Source organism: Ursus americanus, chromosome 25 (assembly GCF_024610735.1).
Source record: "Ursus americanus isolate L20-20 chromosome 25, mUrsAme1.1.p, whole genome shotgun sequence".
Lineage (NCBI taxonomy): Eukaryota > Metazoa > Chordata > Mammalia > Carnivora > Ursidae > Ursus > Ursus americanus.
Window position 1 is genome coordinate 5,467,474 of NC_142151.1, and position 24,175 is coordinate 5,491,648.

Consider the following 24,175-nt stretch of genomic DNA (forward strand, 5'->3'; position numbering starts at 1 on the left):
CATCCGCATGGCCTATTTTAAACTAAAGGGAGCCGAGAGGTGCCTCCCAGGCTGAGCCGAGGACCCTTCCCTTGTGGCCCCGGGGGGGGGGGGCTTGTCACTTTCTCCCACCATGGGCCAGTGGACAACTGTCTTGTGGGGAGGGTGCAGGGGATGGGACATAGCACTGTTTCAGGGCAGTCTAGAAGAAGCTTTGTATGATTACGTGGTGAGCCCCAAACTGCCATTGGGAGACTCGGTTTGTCTGCTCTCCTGTGTTGCCGTGGCCATGTACGGGCGAGCTGTGTGTCGTCTGGAGAAAGGGGCGTGCATGGACCTGCCCTTCCTCTCAAAGTGCTCCTGTGACCTCGGAGAATGGGACATCTCCTGAGCCCCTATCATCCTGCTTCATTGGCCAAAGTCCCAGGCAGAGCCTACTCTAAGCAGACCCAAGTTTCTAAGCAAACCAAATAAAAAGATGATAGAATTCAACTACTTGTGAGGCTGCCTGCTGGCTCAATGAACGAAGTAGTAATAATCACTCATGAAGGATTGGGTAGAGGCCAGTGCTCCGGATCTTAGACTCTGGATCTGACTGGCTGAGCCCTTCACTGGGCAAGTTTCTTAATCTCTGCGAGAGCCTTGGTTTCTTGTCTGTAAACGGGGATGATAGCAACACCTACCTCATCGGTCGTAGTGGGGGTGCAATGAGTTAATGGGTCTGAAGGACAGGCGCCTGCCACAGAGAAGTGCCGTGTGAACTTGGCTACTGCAGTGGCTGCTGCTGGGACTTCTGTAGCCCGTGCAGAGTTCCCAGAGCATCACCAGAGACAGACCGTGCTTGCGGTGGTGCTGGAGCCCGGAGAGGACAGGCCACTGATGGGCCCAGGGTCAACTTAGGTCGAAAATAGCCGTCCTCCATTAGGGGTCTGCAGAGCAGCACTGGTTGTCCCCCCAGGAGCCCCATCATAGGGGGTAGGATGCCAGTGGTGGTGGTGACAGGGTGTTCTTTCCAGAGGATACATAGGAAGGGGTCTCAAGGAACAGCATGTCCTTGGGGATCGTTCTGTCGGCTCTGCCTCAGCCCAGTGGGGCGCACTCGTGACTGGGCAGATGGATGCTTCTAGCCCTGGAGATTCTGATGCACAGGTCTGGGGCAGGGCCTGGGCATCTGCAATGTCACAAACCTTCTCGGGTGACTCTGATGCCCAGCAGGGGAGCGGACGGGTAAGGACGGTGGAGTCAGCCAGAGCTGGGGACGGAGCCTGACCTCACTGCTTGGTCTGGGATGATTGTGCCTGCCTCCTCGGACTGGTGTGGTAGTAAATGGAATAATGCCTTTAAATACCCAGCCCAGAGCCTAGTGCGTGGGCCTGTTCTCCAAACGGCGGGGTAGGGGTGATGTTTGAAGCATGGGTGCAGGAGGCCTAGGGGGGCACTCCTTTGTCGGGCTCCGCCTTGCCTTCTTTGGACCGCTTGCTGACCGCCTCCAGGACTCAAGGTTCTTTCCCATACCTTTTCAATCTTAGACACCCTCTTCCTTGCCCCCCCAACAACATCCCCACATTGGAGGCCTAAATGGAGAGGGGGGGTCTTCTCATTTTAGAGGTGAGGAGGATGAGGGAGAGCCATCTGCAGGTCCACAGAGAACTGGACTCTCGTCCTCAGCCTTGCCCTCCTCCTGGGTCGGGGCCCCAGCTGCTGTCTCAGCCAGCTTGTGCCCCAGCTCCAGGCCCCACACCGGCACTCAGCACCTTTCTCCACCAAAAAGAGAGCTGGTGTGAATGACTTGGCTCTGGCTCATCCGTCTGCTGATGACACTGATTACAGCGGTAGTGACGATGACATTATCCAGTGCCTGTGGGACTTTCACTGGGTACCAGGCACTGCTTGAAGTGCCTTCTGTGCTTTAACTAATTTTAGCTTTGTGTCAACCCCAAAGGAGGTACTGTTAGCAAACCCATTGAACAGATGTGGCAGGTGAGTCTCAAAGGAGCTGTGAGTTGCCAAGGGCCTTGTTTCCAAGTGTGCCTTTCCCCAGTCTTGTTCTTTTAGTATTGAGTTTGAGTCTGTTTTCATGAGTGACCCACTAATGGTGACAGGCGTGGATGCTTCTCTCGGCGATCTGTAAGCACTGCGCAGGAGGGATGCTCCGGGCACGCCTGTGTGCTGACTGTTGAGCGAATTGTATTTGCTGGTTTCCAGGGGACAGGGGAGAAGCTGGAGAGAGGGCGGCAGCTGTCCCATCGCCAGGAGAGCTGTTCTGACGCCAACCTGCCCACCATGTGGGCTTCCTGCTGTAGTCATCAGCTCCCCTTTGTCCCCCAGAGCCCAGAATAGCAGTCTGCAGTCAAGAGAGACAATGAGGAGTGAGGCACGTGGCTCGGCTGGAGGGCTGATGGGTGCAGGACAGTCAACCTTGGGGCTTCCGGCCTGGCTTGGTCTGTCCCGCCAGCTCCGGGCTTTTTATAGCGAGGCTGCGTTAGGCGAGCCCAGAGAGTTGGTGCATGGACCGCATCTGACTTCAGCATGTGGACCCTTCTCAGAGGTGGCCTGAGGAGACGCGGTCCCTGGGCTGACCTGGGTTTGAGTCTCTGCAGCAGCTGACTCGCCCTGCCCACAGCCGCATCGCGTAATGGGAGCAGCCGGTCAGTGCAACTGAAAAAGGAAACGGGCCGTGCCCTACCCAGCTCTATTATTAAACTTTTCTCTAGCACTTTCTCCCCACTCAGCCCTTTGCCACCATATTCCTGAGATTGTCCCGGTGCCACCCCAAGGGGATGTGGCCATGCTAAGCTGGTATAGGGAGGACAGAACGGGTGCCGGGTTTGGTTTCATAGAAGCACCATTGGGATTTCCCTTTTTTTTTTTTTTTTTTTTTTTGTGGCAGACGAATGAGTAGTTTACAGAATGAACTTCTTTGGGCACTTAACCCCATAATCCAGAAGTCATAGAGCCTTTCCTTTTAGGTTACCCTTAGCATAAGGCAAGTCTTGTCTAGACTAGACAGATGCACTGTGGATAAAGTCTTGGTGCAAAGCCAGTAAACGCACCCTTGAGGATATGGCGGTACTGAGAAGTCTTAGCATTCTTGTGGGTCCAGAGAAGAGTGTCTGGTTCAGGGGACGTGTGGTCCGTGAAGGAACAAAGCTGAATTTCCCCTTCGTATCTCTGAGGCATGGGCATCTGCTCTTGTTCGTTTCCTTGAATGGAAGGGCGTTCTTTCCCTCATCAATCACATCCTTGTAGGCTGGGCTGTTAGCTGGTCACTCATTCCTCCCTCCCTCCCTCGGCACCTACCTATCTTCCTCCCTCCCTCCCTCCCTCCCTCCCTCCCTCCCTTCCTTCCTTCCTTCCTTCCTTCCAGGAAGTTGAGGTTTACAGCAAAATTGAGGGGAATGTATAGAGGTTTGAGATGTAGCTCTTCCCCCATCAATATCACGGACCAGAGTGGTACATTTTTTACTGAGAATCAACCTGCATTGACACAGTAATCATTCAGAGTCCATAGTGTACCTTAGGGTTCACTCTTGGGGGTGCACCTTCAGTGGGCTTGGGCAAACATACACTGTCACGTATCCATCATTGTGGTATCATAGAGTGCTTTTACTGCCCTAAAAATCCTCTGTATTCCACCTGCTCACCCCTGCACCCCTGCAACTACTGATCTTTTCACTGTCTCCATAGTTCCGCCTTTTCCAGAATGTCCTATGGTCAGAATCACACGGTATGATCGCAGATTGGCTTCTTTCACTTAGCGACATGCGCGTAAGTCTCCTCCGTGTCTCTTCATGGCTCAGTAGCTCATTCCTGTTCAGCACTGGATGCGATTCCATTGTCTGGATGGGCCACCTCTTCAGCAGAGGTGGGGAGACCTGCCCCCACAACTAGACCCATTCCCCCATCAAGACTTATTTACGGAAGTGTCTCCACTCCTACCCCCTTTGTGGTTTTGCCCTTGCTTTCCATTTGTTGGGTGTCGGGAGCCAGGGAGGTGATGAATGAGAAGGTGGGAGGAGAGTGGTTGGGGCACCGGCGGTTGGAGGGGGCAGGACGGCCAGGCCCGAGGCCTAGCCATGAGCTAGTAAGAAGCCAGGGAGCCCAGACCCCGCCAGTGGGGGGCCTGGCGCTGCCCAAGGAGTGTAAGACGGTGTTGAACACAGCCCTCGGTGCCTCAGAGGTGATGCGGCAGGGCCACTCAGAATCTGGGGAGGCCCTCCCGTAGGGGTCAGCGCAGCGAGTCCCCGAGGCCAAGGCCACAGGCCTGCTGCTCGGCACCTTGCTGTGATGGGAGGTGTCTGGTTCCCTACAGAAGGCGAGGAGGTTATAAATAGTCGATGACGGGCTGCCCTAGCGTAATTGCCGATTTTGAGAGTGCCCTGGCTAGGGTTAGGAGGGATGGACGAGGTTAAATTCGGCCCTCTTGGCTGATTGGCATTTCTTGAGCGGGGTGCTAATCCCTTCAGGAGGTCAGATAAGCTCCCTTGTGGCGCCCCTGATCTTGACTTTGAGGCCAAGTTAACTCTTTCAGGGGGACTGCCGAAGAACCCCAAAGTTGTGACTGCTCCATATTGCCTAAAACAGAGCAGAGCTGGACTTGGGCAGGGCCCATCCCAGGCAGGGCTGGTTCCTGAAATACAGAATGGACTTCGCTCTGTGACCATCGCTCCAACCAGGCCATCCAAACGGACGGCTGTTCTGGGACAGCCTTTGGTTAAGGAGGACAGAAACGACTTCTCCCTGGGAAGTAGCAGAGGCCTCAGGGAGCCTGCCTTTGCAGAGTGTCAGGAGTGAGTTGGGTGGCAGGCGCCTAGCAGGCAGCACTGACGATTGGGGATTCCTTCTCCCACCAATTTTGTGTGCCAGCAACCTCCACAGTCTGGTGAGTTAGGCAACCCTTCCCTGTCACGTTTCCCATGACTCTCAAAAGTAAAAGCAGAAGCTTGCCTTCTGCAGTTCACTGGGCTTTGGAGTTTCCTGCTCCTACCTCGCCTTCTGGACTTCATGCCTCACCCTGTTTGCAGAGTGAGGGGAAGTTTCTGGCCCTGCTCACCCCACAGGGGACTCTGGGGGCAGCAGGTGGGTAGTTCTCTGCTGCCAGCTCTGGGGGTGCTCAGTCCTTCCCCTTCAAGCACGCGGGGTTCTGGCTCGGCTTTCTTCTCCGAGTCTGACCTGCTTCTGTCCCTGAGCCGGGGGTCCCGCTCTATTTCTTTCTGTGATGGAAAGGCCGTGCTCACAGGTTTCTTGGAACCTCCTCTTTCTAGGACCGTAAAACCTGGTCCCTGCGGAGTGTCACGGCCCCTGATGGGCCGTCTTCTGCTTTATGGCTGCTGTATCTCGGCAGCACTCACTCCCCCGTCACAGAGCTGTGGCATCCAAGAACAACAGCGACTGCTTGTTCCATTATAAACTCAACTAGCTGAAACCCGCTGAGACGCGGGGGGTATACATTATCCCCAACAAGCTCTCCTGTTCAAAGCCAGGCCCCTTCACTGCTCCCACCCGGCTCCCCTTTGCTGGCATCTCAGCAAGGTTCCTGGAGCCTGGCTGCTGGCTGTCCCCTTCCGATGCCCTTCCTACCTGCTGCGATGGCTTCTCTCTCACCACCAAGCGCGACAAGTCAGGAGGCTTTGGGCAGAGGACTAAAACCGCCAGTGCCCAGAAATGGAGAGGATTGGATTTTATTCCTTAGGTTTCTTTATGCTCTGCATCTGAGACAGATGCCTCTGAAGGAGCAGGACCTTAGCTGGTCTTGCAGGGTGACTCAGGAGAAGGGAGATCTTCCTGCCAGACAGGGGCTCTCTGGGTGACGATGAGTGGCTCACAACGGTTGTACTGGGAGATGAGCCCATGGTCGGCTCACGGAGGACCTTGACTCTTCGGCCAGAGGGTTTGGGCTCCTCACCCAGGCAGGAGAGCCAGTGGTGCTCCTGAGCATAGAAATGACATGGTAAAAGCAGTCTTAGAAGGAATAATTGGGCCAGGGAAAGAGGGGTGCTGGGGTGGTATTGGCAAGTACGGGGGTCTCAAGGGCTAGTTGAGAGTTGACCCATCTATCTGCAGGTGCAGCTTGACAATGTCTTGGGTCGAATCTTCACCCTGGTGTCCTTGCCCACAGACTCTGGGGAGAGCCTTCGTGTCTAAGGGCCATGGGCCCAAGACGTGTTCTATCTGGGATATATTCTGGGGCTCACAATCTCCCTGGTGTTCTCTCTGGTGGGGTGGGAAGGACAAGGCGGGCCCTCCTTTCCTGGAGGGAGGAAGACCTCAGGGAGCATTTTTGGCCTGGGCAGTGTAACTTGTCATCTCCTTCGAGCAACAAAGGGCAGAGGGAGCCATGACTCCTTCCCTGGGTTTTGAACTGCTATTTGGTATTTGAGACCAAGATGTCAGGTGAGTTGGCTCTTATCCTCCATTGTCCCCCCTCTCACTGAGGTTGCAAGCAGCTTGGGGTGACCCCACATCCCGAGCACTGTTGGTTAACACCATGCCCTGACCTCTCTCCTGGAGCCCGGTGCCTGCTCCTGGGTTCTTCTGCCATGCTTGGGAATGATGGGTCGGTCTGGGAGCGGGCTTCCCTTGACGACTCCCCGCAGAGGTTCCCCAGCAACTGAATGCACCTGGTCTCCGTGGACAGCATGGCGTGCTCCTGGAGCCCTCTGCAACTTCGCTGCACCCCTCCTCACTGCCTCTTGTGCTTCAGGTGAGGGCCCGAGATGAGGTGGCTGAGACATAAGTGACGGTGACGCCTAGACAGCACAGCACCTGGGGAGCAGGAGGGTGCGCTCATTTAATTAGAGTGCGTGGGTCTGAGCCCTTAGCATCTTTGGAAAAAGAATTTTACGTGAGCATCTGCTCTATACCCAGCACTGTATTGACACAACCTCGGGAATTTGGCGTGGCCTCCAGTTTGTAAGTGAGAAATTAAGGCCCAGAGAGATTAAGTAGCTTTCCTAAGGTTGCACAGCCAGGGTGGGAATTTTAACTCACTCGAGGCCATCGACTTTATAGCCCCCGTTCCGTCTTTTTCTTGTTTGCCGGGGCTGTTTACATCCCGTGGCATTCTCTCCGAGCTGCTCCTTGGCACCCTGCCACTGCTCCCGGGATCTTGGGGATGCCCAAGAGGCTTCATCCGTGTCCTAAGTGCTACTTTAGAGGAAAGTTCTCAAGGACAGAGGATTTCCAAGTCTCCTGGTCCCCTTCCTCTCTTTGTCCCTCCCATGCACAGATATTTATTGAACGTTTATCACGCGCCCGGCGCAGCATAGCACCCTGGAGATGCACAAGGAACAAGCCAGAGCTCCCTCATCTCCTGGAATTCATGTTCTAACAGGGAAGACAGACAATAATAAACAAACACTTCAAGTCATAACAGATTGTCATACAAGATGGGAAGGAAGCAAGGGAAACTTGAAGTGTAAGAATAAACCAACCACGTGACTACCTAAGGAAGCACATTCTGGATGAAGGAAACAACAAATACAAAGTAGTGTGGGGCGCTTTGGGAGCCCACAGAGGTCAGCGTGGACAGAGTGAGGAGGCGAGGAAGGCAGAGGCCAGATCATCGCGGGTCTCGCAGGCTGCAGGAAGGATTTGGAATTGGGAGTTTGAACAACAACCATTCTGGCTGCTCTGTGGCGAGTGGGCTCTAGAAGGGCAAGAGTGCAGGAGGGAAAGCAGAACAGAAGTGCAGCGGTTCAAGAGGGGATGGTAGCCATGGACATGGAGAGAGTGCAGCGGTTCAAGAAGGGATGGTAGCCATGGACATGGAGAGAAGGGGATGGACCAGAGATGGAACTTGGAGGCAGAACCGGCCGGATGGGGGGATGGACAGCGTAGGACACAGGGTCGGGCAGAGAGCTGCTGGTGACTCTTGGGTTCCCTGCGGCTGGAGCATCAAGATTTCTCCTGTGAAGCTATTTAAGGAGAGATCCCCGTGAGGCATTTGGGTGGAGAGAACATGTTGGCGAGTGGGTGTATGAGTCGGGGGCCCAGAGGGGGGTGCCCACTTCTGCCCTGTGGTGGTCAGGAAGGGCACTCTGAGATCCTGGGAGGTGCTCAGTGCTGCTTGACGTGGTTCCTGTCACTGTCTGTGCTTAATGATGACGAAGGAAAGAAAGCCAGATGATTGCGTGACTCAGCCACACAAAGGAAGGGCCTTGGTCATCCCTGTGGTCATGTGCCTTGGGGTAAGGGCGGGGATGTAGCTGCCTTTGATAGGACGTTTCTGGGCTGCACTTGTGTGGGCTGCACTTGGTGTTCATGGCGGTGGGGCTTGCTCTTGACCATTATGGTCCTTGACAGTATAAGTGGAGAACCAGCTGGGCACCGCACAGAACAAATTGTACCATCTTAGTCCCATCCTGCTGGGAGCTTGCCTTCAGGAAAACATAGCTCCGACTTGAAAAACGTTACCTTTTGGAAACCCACTATCTGGGAGGTGCAGTGGGAGATGTAAAATAAGAGTTGGCTTAGGCAAAAGCAACAAGGAGTGAATCATTGCAAGGCAAATATGTTAGGTGCCGTGAGTGGTCAGGTGTTCGAGTGCGCGGACATGGAAGCATAAGCTGGAGGAGGGGCAGGGTGGAGGTCATGGACCCTTCATGGGAAGGACGAGTGTGGCTGGTGGGGGAAGAGCTAGAAGAGAGGCATATGGGCCAAAGCCGTGGGGTGTATCACAGAGGGACGAGTACCCAGATTGTACGGGATAGAGGTGCTAATAATGAAAAGATGAGCTCATCGAAGGTCTCCAATGAACACCTTGCTAAGGAGTTCCAGGGGTGGCGGGAGCCTCCAGGGTCCGCACGATGAGGCATGGTGTGCTCTGGGCAGAATGCTTGGATTGCGGGGGCGGGGGTTACCACCAGGGGCGCCTCCCAGTGTTCCCGCCAGAGGGGTGAAAGCAGGAAGTGGGCTGTGGGCATGGAGACAGATGCAGGAGATTTGCAGGGATGTGGCCGACGGATTCGAGATGGATGAGACGCGGAAGAGTAGCGATGACCATGACAGTGGCGCACCTCCATGACATGAGGCCGTGCTCTTGTTCTGAGAGCTTCACCAGTTCTATTCTATTTAATTTTCACAACCATCTTGTAAGTATACTACGTGGATTTTTTTGGAGATCGCACTCTTCTCTCCATTTTACAGATGAGGAGTCAGAGTCACAGAGGCCAACCAGCCCAGTTACATTTGGGAAGGGGTAGAACTGGGGTTCAAAGCCCAGGTGTTCACTCCAGAGCCTGTGCTCGTAACCGCTGGTCACAGATCCAAGTTTTAACTCCAGAATGGAAGGAGAGGTGAAGGAAATATGTCCCCGAGGTAGGGGGCGTGGGTGCAGCAGCACATTTTCAGGAGACTGGGACAGACACCCTGATCCGGAAGACATTGTTCAGAGTACCAGCAATGGCATGGAAAAAAAGTACTGCCGTTCAGGGCAAGCAGAGGACCTCAGGCATTCTGTGACCCGGGGGACAGCGTGGGCACCGGTGCGGGGGGCGCGATCCTAACCTAGGTCTGGTGTTTTGGGCGTTCATGGTATCATGCCCACAGGCAAAGCCTGGTGAACCCCAACATGGACTGGCGCCCCCTCCCGCAGCGGTGGTTCGGGTGCTGACTAAGCACCCCTCCTCTCTGGGCCCTGGTGACCTGCTTCTGCAGAAGGAGCGGAACCTGGAGGACTACCTGGGAGGCTCGCTTTCGCAAAGAGGTCAGAATCTTCCTGCCGTGAAGCCAGGCGCTCGTTCCCCTGAGCAGTTGGTACCACGGATGTTAAAGGTTCTGGCTCCGAGTAAAAATTTTTTTTAAAGTAACTTCTACTTCCAAAGATGCAAAGCTGCCAAGTGAATGGGGGCGGCACCTCTCCCTAATAATTTGAGGGTGTCTGTTTTGTGGCTGCCCCTTGAGGCAGCACCCTAAACCTCTCCACTCACAGTGTTATTTTTTTTTCTTTCTTCTGACTCCCATGTCAGCCTGTATCTCAAAAAAACACTCTTTGAGAGCTTAAGGGAAATGTGGAGGCGCAAAGTGCAAGCGTCTGCATTCTGCTGCGTCCTCGTCCCTCTCTGGCTACTGCTCTCTCTTGCTCTCTCTTTTTTTTTTTTTCTGTTGAATAAGCAAAAGCAAGAGCAAATTTATTCCCTGGGATCTCATATGAAAATGCGTAGTAATTTTTTGCTATTGTCAATATGTTTCTGTTCCATTCTCTGAACTTTGTTCTCAGCGCGCGTCCTGCCAACTCACAATTTAACACGTGGGTTATTTTCCCTGTTTGCTCTTTATGAAGTGGCATCATTTGCCCCCTCCAGGTCTTGGCGAAGGGAGTGCTTATCTGTGTGTGTGGTGAGGGGGACGGGGTGGGAGAGGGGAGTGAGTGCCCACTGGGATTTGGGATTTGCTTTAGAGCGAGACCTCTCTACAGCCTAGACTAATCAAAGCCCTCACTTTACTCTGCTCCTTCCAGGTCTGGGACGCGCCTGAGCTCAGAAGTAATCGATTCTGATTTATGTCCAGGTTGGGGTATAATTAGCAGTGCTGATTTAATGTCACTGTGGCCTGAAACTTTGCCATCTCTTCCCTCTGTTTGAGTGTATGTACATGGCGGGTTCCTGAGGCAGGGTGCTGAATGGGCATCCAACTGAATCCTTGACGGGGGGCGGGGGGGCAGCATGTCTTCTGTCTCAGTGTCATCCGTTTCCTTTACTGGGGGGTTTAGATCATGGGGTAAGCGGTAAGTGTACATGACACAGCACTTCTCAGGCCCAGCTCACAGCCTGGTACTTTCCCTCTGTGCTCCGTTCTGCGAGAGAGAAGTGGGGCCCCTCTTCCCGAGGCGGGGGGCAGGATGCAGGCCCGCAGTGTGTGAGCAGGTCCTGCAACCCCGAAGGCTTTGGCCTCTTCCCTCAGAGAGAGGACTAACTGCGGTCATCCTACCTAACTCACGGCTAGAAGGAGGATGGAGCAGAAGTGAAATCCCAGGATCTTAGGTCTGGAAGGGATTTGGGATATTATTAAGTTCAGCCTTTTGTTTTAGGGGTGGGGGAGTGGAGAGAGGCTGGAGGACAGATCCACTCGCCGAGGTTCACGGCTGTTAGGTGCGCTGTGCTGGGTGCCGTGCGGTCGGGCTCATTACACCGCTTCATCTAAAGGCTTACCTGTCGACTAGCTCCTAAACATATGCAGAGCCGCGCACCTCTCCGTGAGTGCTGTGGACAGACAGCTGGCCTGTCTTCCGCCATGTGCTTGGCTTGTTGACGAGTGTCGGGACAGAAGGAGGTTGTATACTGTCGCACCAGCGTTGGGGAGACTGTCCTGTTGCTGAGCGAAAACTGACCTTGCTTTCATGGCCCCACGGCCCTCCTTCACCTGGGCCCCCTCAGTCGATACCTGGCTGTCGATAAACGAGGACCTCTCTGCACCCAGCACTGAGCTCAGTGCCAGGGCAATGCGCAGAGAGGTGTGACGGGAGGCACCTACACGCACAGCTGTCATAGGCTGGAATATACACCCGGCAAAGGTCAGTACTGGCAAGGTGGGAGAAGGTTCTAAGGCCGATGAGTTGTCAGACAGTCCAGCCACTGCAGAATGTTGTGGTTGGGAGAGGAGGGGAGGAGGTCGTCAGCTGGGCCTTGAAGGCCCCAGGTTGGATGGAGAAAGGTGAAGAGGAACCCAGTCTACCTGGTTGTAGGTAGGGGAGAGGCTGTGAGCGAGGCATGGAGGCAGAGGCATGCACGGTGCATTTGGGGGGCCTGGCGGTTCGCGTGGAGGTGTGGGAGGTTCCACGAGGATGGCGTTTTTATTTTTAGGGGTGGCTGTCTAGTGTTAGTGATTGGGCAGGCCGGTGTCTGATTAGATTTAGCTTGTCTAATGCAGTGATTGGGATCATTACTTGGGCTCAGAGTGTTGCTGAGAACCTGACACGACTTGTGACTGCCACTGGCTTACCCGCCCCGAGGATGGAATGGGCCCCAAGAGAGGCACGGTGACTTCCTGTGTCTCCCCCTCTCTGAGAAGTCTGGGTCAGATGGGGCTCCTGGGACCCAGGGAGAGGAGGCCATGAGCCCTAGTCTTGCTGTAGATTTACTTCGGTCCCTTCTGGGTCACAGACCGACTTCTCGGCCGCCCGCCTGCCCACCTCAGCCCGCCTCCTCTAGAGCTGGCTTTCCGCTTATCTTAATTTATTGATGAAAACTTGTTTTATGGTCCAGAGCACAGACGGCAGCAGCTCCCTGCCAAAAGAAAGCAGCTCACAAATCGGGAAAGCGAGCTGCCTCCCGGAGATGGGTGGCTGGGGAGCGGGAGGACGGCAGGGTGAGTAAAGCATGTCTGGGCAGACGTGCTGTGCGGTGTGGGGGGAGGAGGTCCGCGGAGACGGGGCCGGGTGGGCTGGGGGCTGGGGACAGCTGGGTCCAGCTGGGGCAGGACCTCTCCGCCGCTCTCTGCCGCTGGACCCTGGCCCCTGGCTGACAGCCACCCCGCCTGGTCTCTGTAACGGGGGTGAATGAAGACTGCGGCCCGTGACTACTAATAACGACTCCCGTTCATAGCCTTGTACGCGGCACCATGCGAGGAAGTTTATTTTCATGAATCTCATTTAATCCCAATGACGATTCTGGTCGGTAGGTACCACAAATCCCCCATTTAAAAACCAGCACTGGGAAAGTTGTTTTCCGAGGCTTCCCCACCCCAAGGGTGAATGAGGGCGCTGGGAATTGGAATCCCGTCTCCCTGGTTCCAAGGCCAGAGTTGTGTGCAGCCTTCCCTGACCCAGACGCTCAGCACTGGCCGGGTATTCTTCTGTGTTGTGGCTGGTTCACGTCACCTAGACTTGCTGGTCCAGCTGGCTCGGATGTTCCTGGGGTAGGGACCCCATCTCTGGCTCGTGTGCTGCCATGGCCAGCACACTCCTGGCACGGGGCAGACACTTTGGGGGCACCTGGTGAGAGACTGATGGCAGAATGCTCTGTGAACAGGTCAGCAGTCAGGCCTTCCTTGTTCGTCCTTTCTAGAAAGTGGGTGATCTTTGAGTCGCTTCTGTGAGTTGCTCCGAAGCTCCTTTCCTGGTGGGTCAGATGAAGCTCTTCTGCCTACCACATGGGTTGGTTACAGGCACTGCGTGGGAGGAGGGCTTGATCCCCTGGGCTCATTTATAAAGTGGGGTGACCCTTCCTCATGAGGCTGTAGGGACTGCATGTGTGAGACCATGTATGTGAAAGAACATTCTAGAAAACAAACAACAGATGATTGTGATTATTTCCACCATCTCCCCTTTTGTGGAAATACAGGCATAACAAGAAAGCCTGTTGAGCTCCAAATTAGTTTTGTTTCTTCTTGCAGAGGTAAAGCCAACAATTTTTATAACTCTGGTGAAATCAGCGAAGTAGGTATATTACCTTGGCTGGACTTCAGCAGCCCCAACCCATGTACACCCCATACACACGCCCCTGCCTGCAGAGAGGACATGTCTTCCCCTCTGCTCGCTCCCTGTCCTTGCCCACCTTCTCTGCCTGCCACTCCAGCCATGCCCCACTTACTTCCCTCCCTCACACTGGACTCTCTTTCCTTCCCACCTCCCTTGACTCAGATTGCCCTAGAAAGTTGTTGAAAAGTTTTAATAAATTGAGGTCTTGAATTTTTCTTAGGTCTGTAGGAGGCACAGAGAGGTTTCAGCCATAGGAGTTGGAATTACATCAAATTGGATTAAAATCCCAGGCCTGCCAACTCCATGTGTGAGCTTAGACGAGATACGTAATCTCTGATCCTTAGTTTTCCCGTGTGCACAGTGGAGGGGAGGGAAATACTAATAACCATCTCGTATGGTTTTTGTGGAGAGGGGTTGACACAGTGCCTGGCATGTAACGTGGGGTCAGTAAACGCTAGTGTCCTCATCAGTGCTGTTCCTGTCTTCCTCATCATCGTCACCCTCGACACCACCCCGTCACCACTGCCACTGTCCACCGTCACTGCCTTTTCTCTCCCCGCTCCCCCGCCCAGCCTCCCGAGGGCACAAGCAGGCTTCCAGGCCGTGGTGCTCCTGCACACCACGCCACAGCCAGCCTTCCTTCCTCTGGATAAAGACGTGTCTAGGGGACATGTTTCTGGCTGATTTGGGATGACCTGGGTCTATGCAGTGGGGCATGGCAGGTCAGAACACGGTTTCTGGAGTCCGATTTCCTGAGTTCCTTCATCACTTAACCTCTCTGTGTCTTTGTTCTCTCATCTGTAAAATGGGGAGAACAAAAATAGCATCCCTGTCCCCCGCCACCGGGTCGAGAGGGTTAAATGAGGCAGAAGAAGCAGAGCCCTTGGAACTGCTCTGGTGGCTGGTCTGTGTTGAGGAGCACTTGTGCTCTCCTGTCCCCGGCAGCACGGCATCGAAGGGTTAATACAGGGAGGTTGGGGACGGGGAAGGAGTGAGGCCCGGCTCCACCACCAGCAAGCTCCGAGCTCCGTGACCTTGGGCAGGTTTGTCTGGCCAGACTCTGGACAGGCAGCTTTCAGCAGCGTGCCTGAACTGCATGCATTGTGTAGGGCGGGCGTGGTCTCCTGTCGTGCTAGGAGGACGAAGACGTGGGCAGGGCCTGGCACGGGGGCGGGGGGGGGAGGGGTCTCAGGGGGTCACTTAGGTTGCTGAGGAGACCATCTCTGGCAGAGGGATCTGACCATCACCAGCCTATGTCCTCCACAAAGCATGTCAGAAATGCCAAATCCTGGCATGCGTGGACACGGCTCCCATCTGGCGGTGTAAATAATCGGGCCGTGGGCATCGGATCCCTGGAGAGAAGACCAGTCATGTGTCGGCCACGTCCGAGGGTTATACGGAAGTGCGTGTGGGTGGCTGTCCTGGGGCCACAGATGGACCTGGTTGTCAGTCACAATCTTTCCTGATAGCTGTATGTGTCATTATAAATTGTTATTTGCTGAACTTGAGCTGTAGATGATTATTAAAAGGGTGTCCATTTGTGACTGCGTGAGAGGCACCACTAAGGGACATGTTTCCACTGTGTGACTTCTCTTCACCTCTCAGGGGCGGGGGGGGGGACCTTTCCTCAAACAGGAGGACAGTCCCCACCCCCTTGCCCATTCTCCAGGATGAGTTATAGTCTCATTTGAGCTCTTTGCTGGAAAGATGTGATAGGCATTCAACGGATCTTTGTCCTGTTTGCCTGCATTTTCCAAGGAGTTTGAATAATAGCACAGTACCTTGTACGATATTTATATTCCAAGGAACACAAAGTGCTCGGCAGGCATAATCCTATTCATCCTCTCTGTGTCCCCAAGTGCCGGGGAGCTGCTTTCTCTCCCCGAGTCCTTTAGCAGCACACCATCCCCGCAAGGCCAGGTGGCCCGCCGGAGCCGCACAGCACGTGGCTGTCCCCGAGGCCACCCTCCTGAGATCCGGGCGGCCGGTGGTTCTGCCTCTCCGAGAAGCCCATGTGGCCGCCCGTGTCACTGTGATCCTTGAAGGCTGGTTTCCTGAGCCCATCCCTGCCTCCCGCAGCAGCCCTGGCTCCACGTACCCCTCCACGCTTTGACGCTGTCAGAATGCCTTTCTCCCCAGACCCACAAAATAAAACAAATGCAGGAAGGAAAAAATATGCTGGTGATTGGGAAAATCCTTTCTCCAGACTCCTTTGACAGGCTTTTCTGAGTCCTTGGCGCCTTCCCTCCCAATTTACAGCGACCTCGGGAGTAAAGACCGTGCCTCCGACTGTGCTCCCCGCATGGGTCTGCCCCAGGTCCTGGGGCTCAGGCAGTCATGGCCCTTGGGGTACAGGTAAGGAGAGCTACACGTATGACCCCCCACCCCAGCAGAGACAGCACCCCTTCCTACACTGACACCCTGCCTGTGTATGTTACTGGGTGTGGGTGGCCTCAGGCTCCAAACTCTTTCCTGTCGAGGGTTGACAAGTTCCGGAGTTCGGGGAGAAGACATGTCCAAGGGTCATCGCCCCCCTTCCCCTCAACTGTCTCAGCAAAGGGCAGTGTGCCAACTAGCTCAGGGAACAGAGCCTCTAGAAGGGGCCAGGGCAAAGGACCATCAGCTTCCCTCTTGGGAAGTCCTTCCCAGGCCTGCCCCCTGTCCCTTCAGTGTTTTAGCCGACTTCCTCTGGTGTGTTCCTGAAGAGGGACGTGAAGCAGCTGTGTGCTCTCCCGGGTGTCCCCTGTCCAAGGCCTTGAGCAGAATCTCGCTGTCAGGGCCTCCAGCCTCCCGCTGCCCGCGGGGAGCAGGACGGCAGGGGTCCGTTTGGGAAGCGCCAGGCTACAAATGCTCCTATGTGTCCCTTCTCCCCAGCACCCCCCGCCCCCCGCACGCTTGGCTGGCCCAGGAAGGGCCGCGATGGTGGCGGGAATCAATGTTTATGGACTGGTGAGTGATTGCTCCTGCTTTACAAGGCTGGCAGGAGCTTTGTGTCATCGACTGCTCTTTGGCGTCCGGGCCACACATCATTTTGTGGTCCTTCTGGGGGCTGTTCCTCAGACTTCCTTCCAACAGCCTCCGGCCCACTTTGGGCCCCCCAGGAGGTGCTGGGCTCGTCTCTACCTCCTTTTTCACCCCCCCCAAACCCCCTGCTCAGCTTGAGAAGTAGGAAGATGCTGGCACCTGAAGGTGCCAAGGAAGTTGATCTGGGACCTGAAGGTGCCAAGGAAGTTGATCTGGGACCTGCTGTCTGATTGGAGGCTTCCAGATGGCTCAGAGGCTGGGGTGCAGGTGGCAGTGGGGCAGGTGAACCACGGGGCTCTGCAGGCCTTTCTCCCAGACAGAGGAGTGGCTGCAGAAGACCAGAGTGTAAAGGGGCTGCATTGGGGTGGTGCAATGTGGACACCCCTTGCTCTCCAGGCATCAGACATATCAGGAACTAGGCCCACTCTTGGCATCCCTACCCTGGCCTTTGAAGCCCAGGGACAGACCCAGACTCTCCCTGCCCCCAGGGCGGGTCAGCCTAGAGTCCCGCAGATGCCTTGGTTGGAGTGAGCCCCTGGGCAGGGCAGCTGCCCTCCGTGCTGAGGCCAGGAAGCCCAAACAGATGGACAGTGCTTCAGCAAGGCCGGCTTCCTGCCTTCCTGGGGTCAGAGGACACCAAGCCCTTTGGGCAGCCAGCTGGGGGCCAGGACCGCTGGTGCCTGGACCTTTACCTCCAGCCAAGACCTTCAGCAAGTGGGATTTCCCTTGTCACAGACTCTGACTGTCGTGTACTTTTTAGAGTTTGAGGGTACATGAGGTATTTTGATAGGACCCACTCTCAATGGACGGGGGGTTCTGGTGTGTTGGAGAGGGGGTTACCATGGTCTCCGTGTCTCTACAAAGCTCGCTTGAGAAAAGTGGGCTCTTGAAACATAGTTTCAGAGCTCTGTGAACCTCCGAGTCTTGCAGCAACCAGACAGAGCATCCCTGAAGTTTGGCCATGTTTAAATGCTGTCTGCTAGAACCATCTGAGAAGATAACCTCATTCTGCAATAATCAAAATGTAACTGGGTTTTAGATATGCAAATGCTTTATGTAATGTTTATTTGGAGGAAAATTCAGCTCAGAAATATGGGTGTGATCTCCCTGTCACCTGTGTAAGCTGGTGATATTGGGGGCTGCGAGGTGAAGTTGTGAAGAAATTGGAGAGAAAGTGTGGGGTCAAAAAAAGAATGACCAAGGAGTCATGCTGTTTCACTTTAAATTATGCACAAGCTCAGTGCAGAGCCAAAACCATGAGGGGCTGCCCACTAAGCCAGGAGCGCTGCGGCTGGATTACTAGAAGTATAGAGCTCAGAGTGTAGGAGGTGAGAGGGGTATCTTCGCACTCTGTGCTGTCCCCTCCATCGCAGGAATTTAACTGTGAGTGTGGGGCAGGGATTAGACAAAGATGTAAAAGCCATGGAAAAGACCAGAAGAAGACCTGGGAAAGCATGGTAGATATAGGCCTGCAAATATTTAAAAGCCTGTCACACTTGTGTTTGGTGGGCTGCTTGAGCAAAACTGGGACTACTGATGTATGCCAGCCACAGGGAAGTGCGTTCTTGAGTTACTAAGAAAGAATTCTTGATGAACCAGAATTGTGCAAAGGTGGCACGGTGGGTATGGACAGATGCTGAGTGCTGGGACCCTGGGTGCGCAAGTGGGGACTGGTCTGCCTGGGGCCAGGGACAGCCTCACGAGGAGACTTCTCACCCAGTGTCTACCTCCCTTCTGTGCTGTGTTCTTCCTGCCTGCAGGGTGACTTTGGCAAAGACATTGTCTGGCTCCCTCCTCCCCCCCTTATGGCTGTGACACTGAATGAGACGCAGGGCCCCTTGGAAGCAAGGGGTGTCTGAAATACAAAGTAGCCACCCCACTCCTGGTGCCGATGCAGTGTCCCTTTTCCCTGGGATGAAGTTCTTGGCAGGCTGGCTTCTCCCAGGGCCAGACTGGACCACTACTAGCTGCACGTCGGGCTGTGAAATTAAAGTCGTTTCAGTTTTCTTTTTTATTCTCCACATCCACTAATTTATTAAATGCCATTAAACGCTGCACTTGGCCGTGTCTCGTAGAGAGCGCCGGGGAGTGCTGAGACCTAGTGTTTGAAAAGCTCCTGCAAAGCAGAGGGGGTGAGGCTGGTGGGGCGCAGGGACCGAGTTGGGGGCTCTGCAGAGACATATGAGGCCGCAGGGATGAAAACAGCCAGGGGGCTCTGAGGGGGAGTGGGGCAGATGAGTGGGCGACTTACACAGGCGAACGAGGGATAAGGGGGTGAGTTGGGAGTAACTTGGGGCACTTGGGGGTTGCAGGAGTAGAGATAAGGGGGTCATGGGGAGCTTCTTATTCAGGTGGGCTTATGTGTCTGGTTCTGGTCGTGTTCCCAGGCTGTGGCCTGCTCAGGCCCTCCCACCCCCTTCTACCCATCTGTCCATGGAGCAAATGTTGGTGTAGTATGTCAGGCATGTTCTGGGCCCTCCCATGGAAGAGGAATGGGTGAGTGTGAACCTGGCCCCGGAAGCTGGTGTTTTAGTGGGGGTGGGTGACAAGTCTACACAGGAGGCTTGGCAGGTCCCCGATGTGCTGCCCTGGGCCCAGCCCTGGCCTAGGAGGTCGCCCTCAGGGAAGGCCACCCCTGCATGGGGGGACAGACTGTTGGCAGCTGTGAGCAGATGCAGGGAGTGGTGTTTTCTGTGCTAAGCTCAGAAGGGAGGTTGGTTTGAAGGGGAAATTATGGGACTCACCCCCAGAGAAACGGGATGCCCACATGAAAAATACATAAGGACATAAGGCAGAAACATATATTAAAACTACAAATCAATAGGATTCAAACTAAAGAGGAAGAAAAATGCCATGGGGATAGTTGGCTAATTACAACAGGTGTAATAAATGAGGTGAGCCTGGAGTGCTTATTTACTATATGGCCATAGCCTGGCCAGGCCTCAGTTTGCCTGGTGGGCATCTGGTGGATGGGCCCAAGGGTGACAAGGAAGGTCCTGAGATGGCCCTCGGAAAGGGCCTGAACCTTCTCCCTTATGCAGGCAGTGAAGGGCCTTCGCAGGAGAGCCCTGTAGGAGGGACACCCAGAGCCATTGCCAGGGATGAGGAACTGTTCTAGGCTTTGGGGATTTAGCAATGAACAAAATAGACCCAAATCCCTGCCCTCATGGAGATCAAGGCCTCAGCAAATGCCAGGGTAGGACCTTGTTTTCTCACATTTGGACGTGGATTTATTTGGGGTACAGAATTGAAAACACTTAGAAATGCCCTCAGTTGAGGCAGGGGGCTGGGAGCTGGAAGGCTCGGTAGTCAGGACGGTCTCTGGGCTTCCCCTGCTGGAGAGGGGCGCTGACCAGGCCTGGACTGCACCACGTTGGTTGATGACCTCAGGTCGGTCGGTGCTAACCTTGGACAAACCCTGGTTCCCTGAGTCACCCTGGCTCACCCCGGAGTCTCTTCCTGCCTTGGGTTTGACTGTGGCTCAGTCCTCTCAGCTGAGACAAGCCCTCTGGTTTTGGAAGGGAATTTTCCCGAATGCCACCAGCTAAGTAAGTTCTCTGGCACTGAGCTTTGGCTGTGCCACTGCAGGCCTTGTCTCCTTCCTGTGAGGGGCACCTTCCACGTAGGGCCGTTCTCCTCCCTCCTCTTCCACTCTCCCATTCCTGCCATACCCTCCCTTGCTCTGGCTTCAGAGGTCTGCTTCCTGTCTTCTTGCCCTCCTGCCCAGCAAACCTGTTCTGCCGTCAGCTGTCAGCTCCTCGCTCCTGCCCGTTGCCATGCGCCAGACATTGGCCTCTTCCCTGCTCCTGCCCCAGTTCTCACCAGCTCCCCGGATGGAGTCTTGTCAACTCCTTACCCCTCTCATGTTTTATTGTCCCTTGCAGAACCAGGACGCTGCTCCAGCCCTGGAGGGAACACACCGGGTTCTTTCTGGCTGTCTTCTTGAGGTGATAGCCAGAGGGTGGATGCTGGCATGGGGATGGGGCTAGGGCAAGGTTTCTAGACTTCTCTCCGCATTTGGGGCTGGGTGTTCTTTGTGGTGAGGGACTGTCCTGTGCATTGTAGGTTGTTTGACGGTAACCCTGGCCTCTACTCACTCAGATGTCAGTAGGAGCTCCCTACTCCAAGTTGCGAGAGCCAAAAATGTCCCCAGGTATTGCCAGGTGTCCCCAGAGGAGCAAAATCACTCTGGGTTGAGAACCACCGGGCAGGGACATGATGGCACCATGTCTCAGGCTTGGCTAAGTCTGTGCTGGCAGGGACCTGAGAAATTCTCTAGTCCAAAAGCCCACATTTTAAAGGAAATTGGGCCTCTGAGAGCTAAAGCATTGTAAGGTCACGGAGGAGCAGCGTGATGAAAGCAGCATCTCAGGGAAAGGAGGCAGGCAGCTCTGTGCAGGGTGGACTGAGAAACAGGCCAGAGGCAGGAAGGGGAGCGTGGCTGGGACCTGGCCGTTGAGGCTGGGGCCAAGGCAGTGCCTTCTACCTGTTGGCCCAGGCTCAGCGCACACTCCATGGTCTTCTGGAGTGAGGATATGGGAGAGGCCCCGCACCAAAGACCAGGAAACCAGGTGTGGGCCCAGCCTGGCAGTGGGACGGCTGCCTGTCCCCTCTTGCTATCCTTATTGTTTATGTTTTCTTCCTGCCTGGAGGCTCTGCTTGTGGGTCTGAGAAGGGAGCAGAGGCTTCATCTCAGCAAGGGGAGCCCTGACGGTATGGAAGAGTAGCAGTGGGGTGTGCAGGAACCCACCCCCCCATTGTACTGCAGCGGTGTCATTCACTCAGCAGACACTGTGTGCAACACACCTTAGGACCCTGTAGGCCCCAGGTCTCACCTGGGATCTAGCCTGGGGCGTGGTGGGACCTCCGACAGGAAGTGAGAGGGAAGCAGGTATGGGGACAGAGCCACAGGTCCCTGCTGTGCTGGAGGGAAGCTCCTGGGTGGGGCTTTGGGAAGCTTGCAGACCAAATCAAAGAATGTGGAGCGAGAAGCCAGAGAACCGTTTTGAGAGAGATGACCAGGCCCTGGGAGTTTCTGAGCTGTTGAGATTTTCCCGGATAGAGGCTCTCAGACATCACGGCAGTTCTACCCAGGAGGGCAATGGAGAAGGGAGGTATAGAGAGGGGCCCCTGCTGGGCCCACTCCCCGTGGGAACTGGCTTCCGGGGAAAGGTGTGCTGTGAGAACTTTTTCAGGCCCGGGGAGGGTTCTTGGGGCCCCAGTGTCCCCACCACAGGGTGGCAGGGCCATCCTGCAGTCGAGGAGTCCCAACACCAGGTCTCTTTAGCAGGCTCCTCTACCTGCGGGGTGTGACCCGGCAGCTGCGAGGTTTCCTCTCAATCATTCCAGGCTCTGGCTCTTAGAGCCATAAATCTTCAGCATGAAGATCATGAATTTCCATGGTATGATTAATGAAAGAAAAATTGAGACGGCAGTATAGAAACTGACCAGATTGAAAAAAGTCAGTATGAGAAGTTGGATGAAAGTTTCAGAGCTTCTGACCCGGCCTGGAGCGCCACCTAGTGGTTACAGGGGTGGTGGCAACCATTCCCCCAGCAAAGCTCGGTGGATGCCCGTTGCCTGGGTGGATGCTCTTGGCCAGGTGTGCCCATGCCTTGGGAGCCTTGACACAGTTCCACGGGGCCTGCTCCCAGGTACAGGGGGCACAGGACCACTCCACAGCGTGGGCGACCAGGAAGCTGCTGCTCTTAACTCCCATTCCTCCCCGGCTGCTTGAACCGTCTCTGCTTTAGTAATGCATGGGAATACCCCCACTTTTTTTTGTCATGCCCAGTCTAGATCACCTTTCCGGTTCCTCATCTATGAAAAACTACTCATCTTTTTAAGTCCAGCAAGTCCTGTGAAGCCTACCTTAAAAATAGACCTCGTTATACTGCTGCTCACCACCCCTCCAGAGCCGTCTGGTGGAGCTCATCACCAGCCGGTGCCTGATCCCTGTGGTGGCCTCCCGATTGCTCTCCCGGCTTCCCCATTGCCCTCTGGGGGCCGTCTCTGAACAGCAGCCAGAGTGATCTATTGGAAATATACATCATGTCACTCTCCAGCCCTCGGGCCTTCCCAGCACGCTAAAAACACCGCCCACCTTGTCTTTACTGATGCCTGCAAGATCTTGTCCCATCTGTCCCCTGCCACCCCGCCTCCTGGTCTCCTACCTCGTGTCACCTCCTTCACTCTGTTGCAGCCACATGGGCAGCTTGTTCCTCCCGGGGTTAGCCAGGCTCCTTTCCACCTCAGGGCTGTTGCACGTGCTGTTCCCTCTATCTAGAACATTCTTCCACCACTTCCCCTCTTTGATTGGGTCCTTACTTAAATGCCACCTTTCTGAGAGGCCTTGCCTGACCGCTCTGTCCCCCAGTACTTCCTAACGTTCTGCCGTCCTTATTTTTCTTCGCGGCCTGTGCCATCGCCTGGACTTGTGTTTTGTTTGCTTATGCAGCACCGTGTCCCTGTAAGGACAGCCTGTCATGAGACGGGGGCGCTTTGGCCACGCTGCACTCAGAACAGGCCCTGGCCTTCCTAAATGGGGGCTCAGTTTGCATGTGTGGGCTAGATAAGAGAAGAAAATCCCACCTCCTCGGGGCAGCCTCTCCATCTCCCCCTTATCTTCTCCGCACGCATGTGAGAACCGCTCTCTGCCTACTCGTGGGCTGCCTTGTCTTTGCTGGTCCTTCGGGGTCTCCTCTCTGGAGGCAGAACAGCTTGGGAGCAGGGGTGCGCTTGATTCCTGGGGTCACAGCACAGCTCTGGCACCCAGGAGCCGCTCAATCAGTGCCCTTCTGAGACCAGCACCTGACGCTGGCCACCCACTCCCCATGCTTTCTTCCATTTAAATTCTCACAGCAATCCAGAAGGCGGGCGATGTTATTCTCATTGGGCACACAAGGAGTTTGCAAGGTCGCACCACCAGGAAAAGCGGGAGCTGGGTGTCACATCCATGTCTGTGCCTGACAAGCCCTTATGTGTCTGCTTTCGCCCTGCCTGGAACGTTCCTGTCCCCCACTTGCCCCAAGTCCACCCATCCTTTGGGGACTGACTGCCACCTCCAGCGGACATCACGGGCCAGGACGGTGGTTGCCTACTCGGAACTCCCGTACTATTTGTTTGGCACCCGTGTATACTGTCTGGGGTCGATGCTGCTTTTTTCTTGCTCCTGTCCAGCCAGAGCGGAGGTCCCGGGAAGGCAGGTCTCTGAAGAGGTCCTAGCCCTCTGGCACGGGATGCTGCAGGTACTCAATGAATATGGGCGGACTGACAGATTGGCCCCTCAGACTCCGTGTACTTGTTGGGGCTGCCGGAGGGAGGGAGTCGGGGGAGTGCCAGCTATATGGAGCATAAATAGGGCAGCGGTGGACACTCATGGCCAACGAAAGTGAAGCATCCCCAGGTGAAGCTGGTGGCCTCGCAGCCCCGGGGGCACCGCGGGGGTGAGTTGGTTTCCGGCCCGGAGCGCTGGCTGCTGGCTCATATGGGGGGATGGTCAAGGCAGTGACGGATTCCCAGCCAGCCTGAGGAGTTCCCTTCTGCCTCCATCTGTGGGAAACGTGTCCTCTAGGCTCCTGAGAATAGTGGGCATATGGCCCTTCTGGATAGGGCAGCGGGACACAGTCATCGGAGGGTCTGGCTCTCAGAGACTGGACTCTGAGATTCTTCCCAGCCCTTGAGACAAGTCCTTACTCACTTTCCCTGCCCACTGTGCCCCTCATGCCGGGGCCTCTCCGCTGACAAGCGTGACAA

At 55.2% G+C, this 24,175-nt stretch overlaps 1 protein-coding gene across 8 annotated transcripts in view; it reads left to right on the forward strand.

Annotated features, from left to right (window-relative positions):
* Window positions 1-24,175, forward strand: part of TSPAN9 (tetraspanin 9) — a 197,818-nt gene that overhangs the window by 165,745 nt on the left and 7,898 nt on the right. The window lies entirely within an intron of this gene.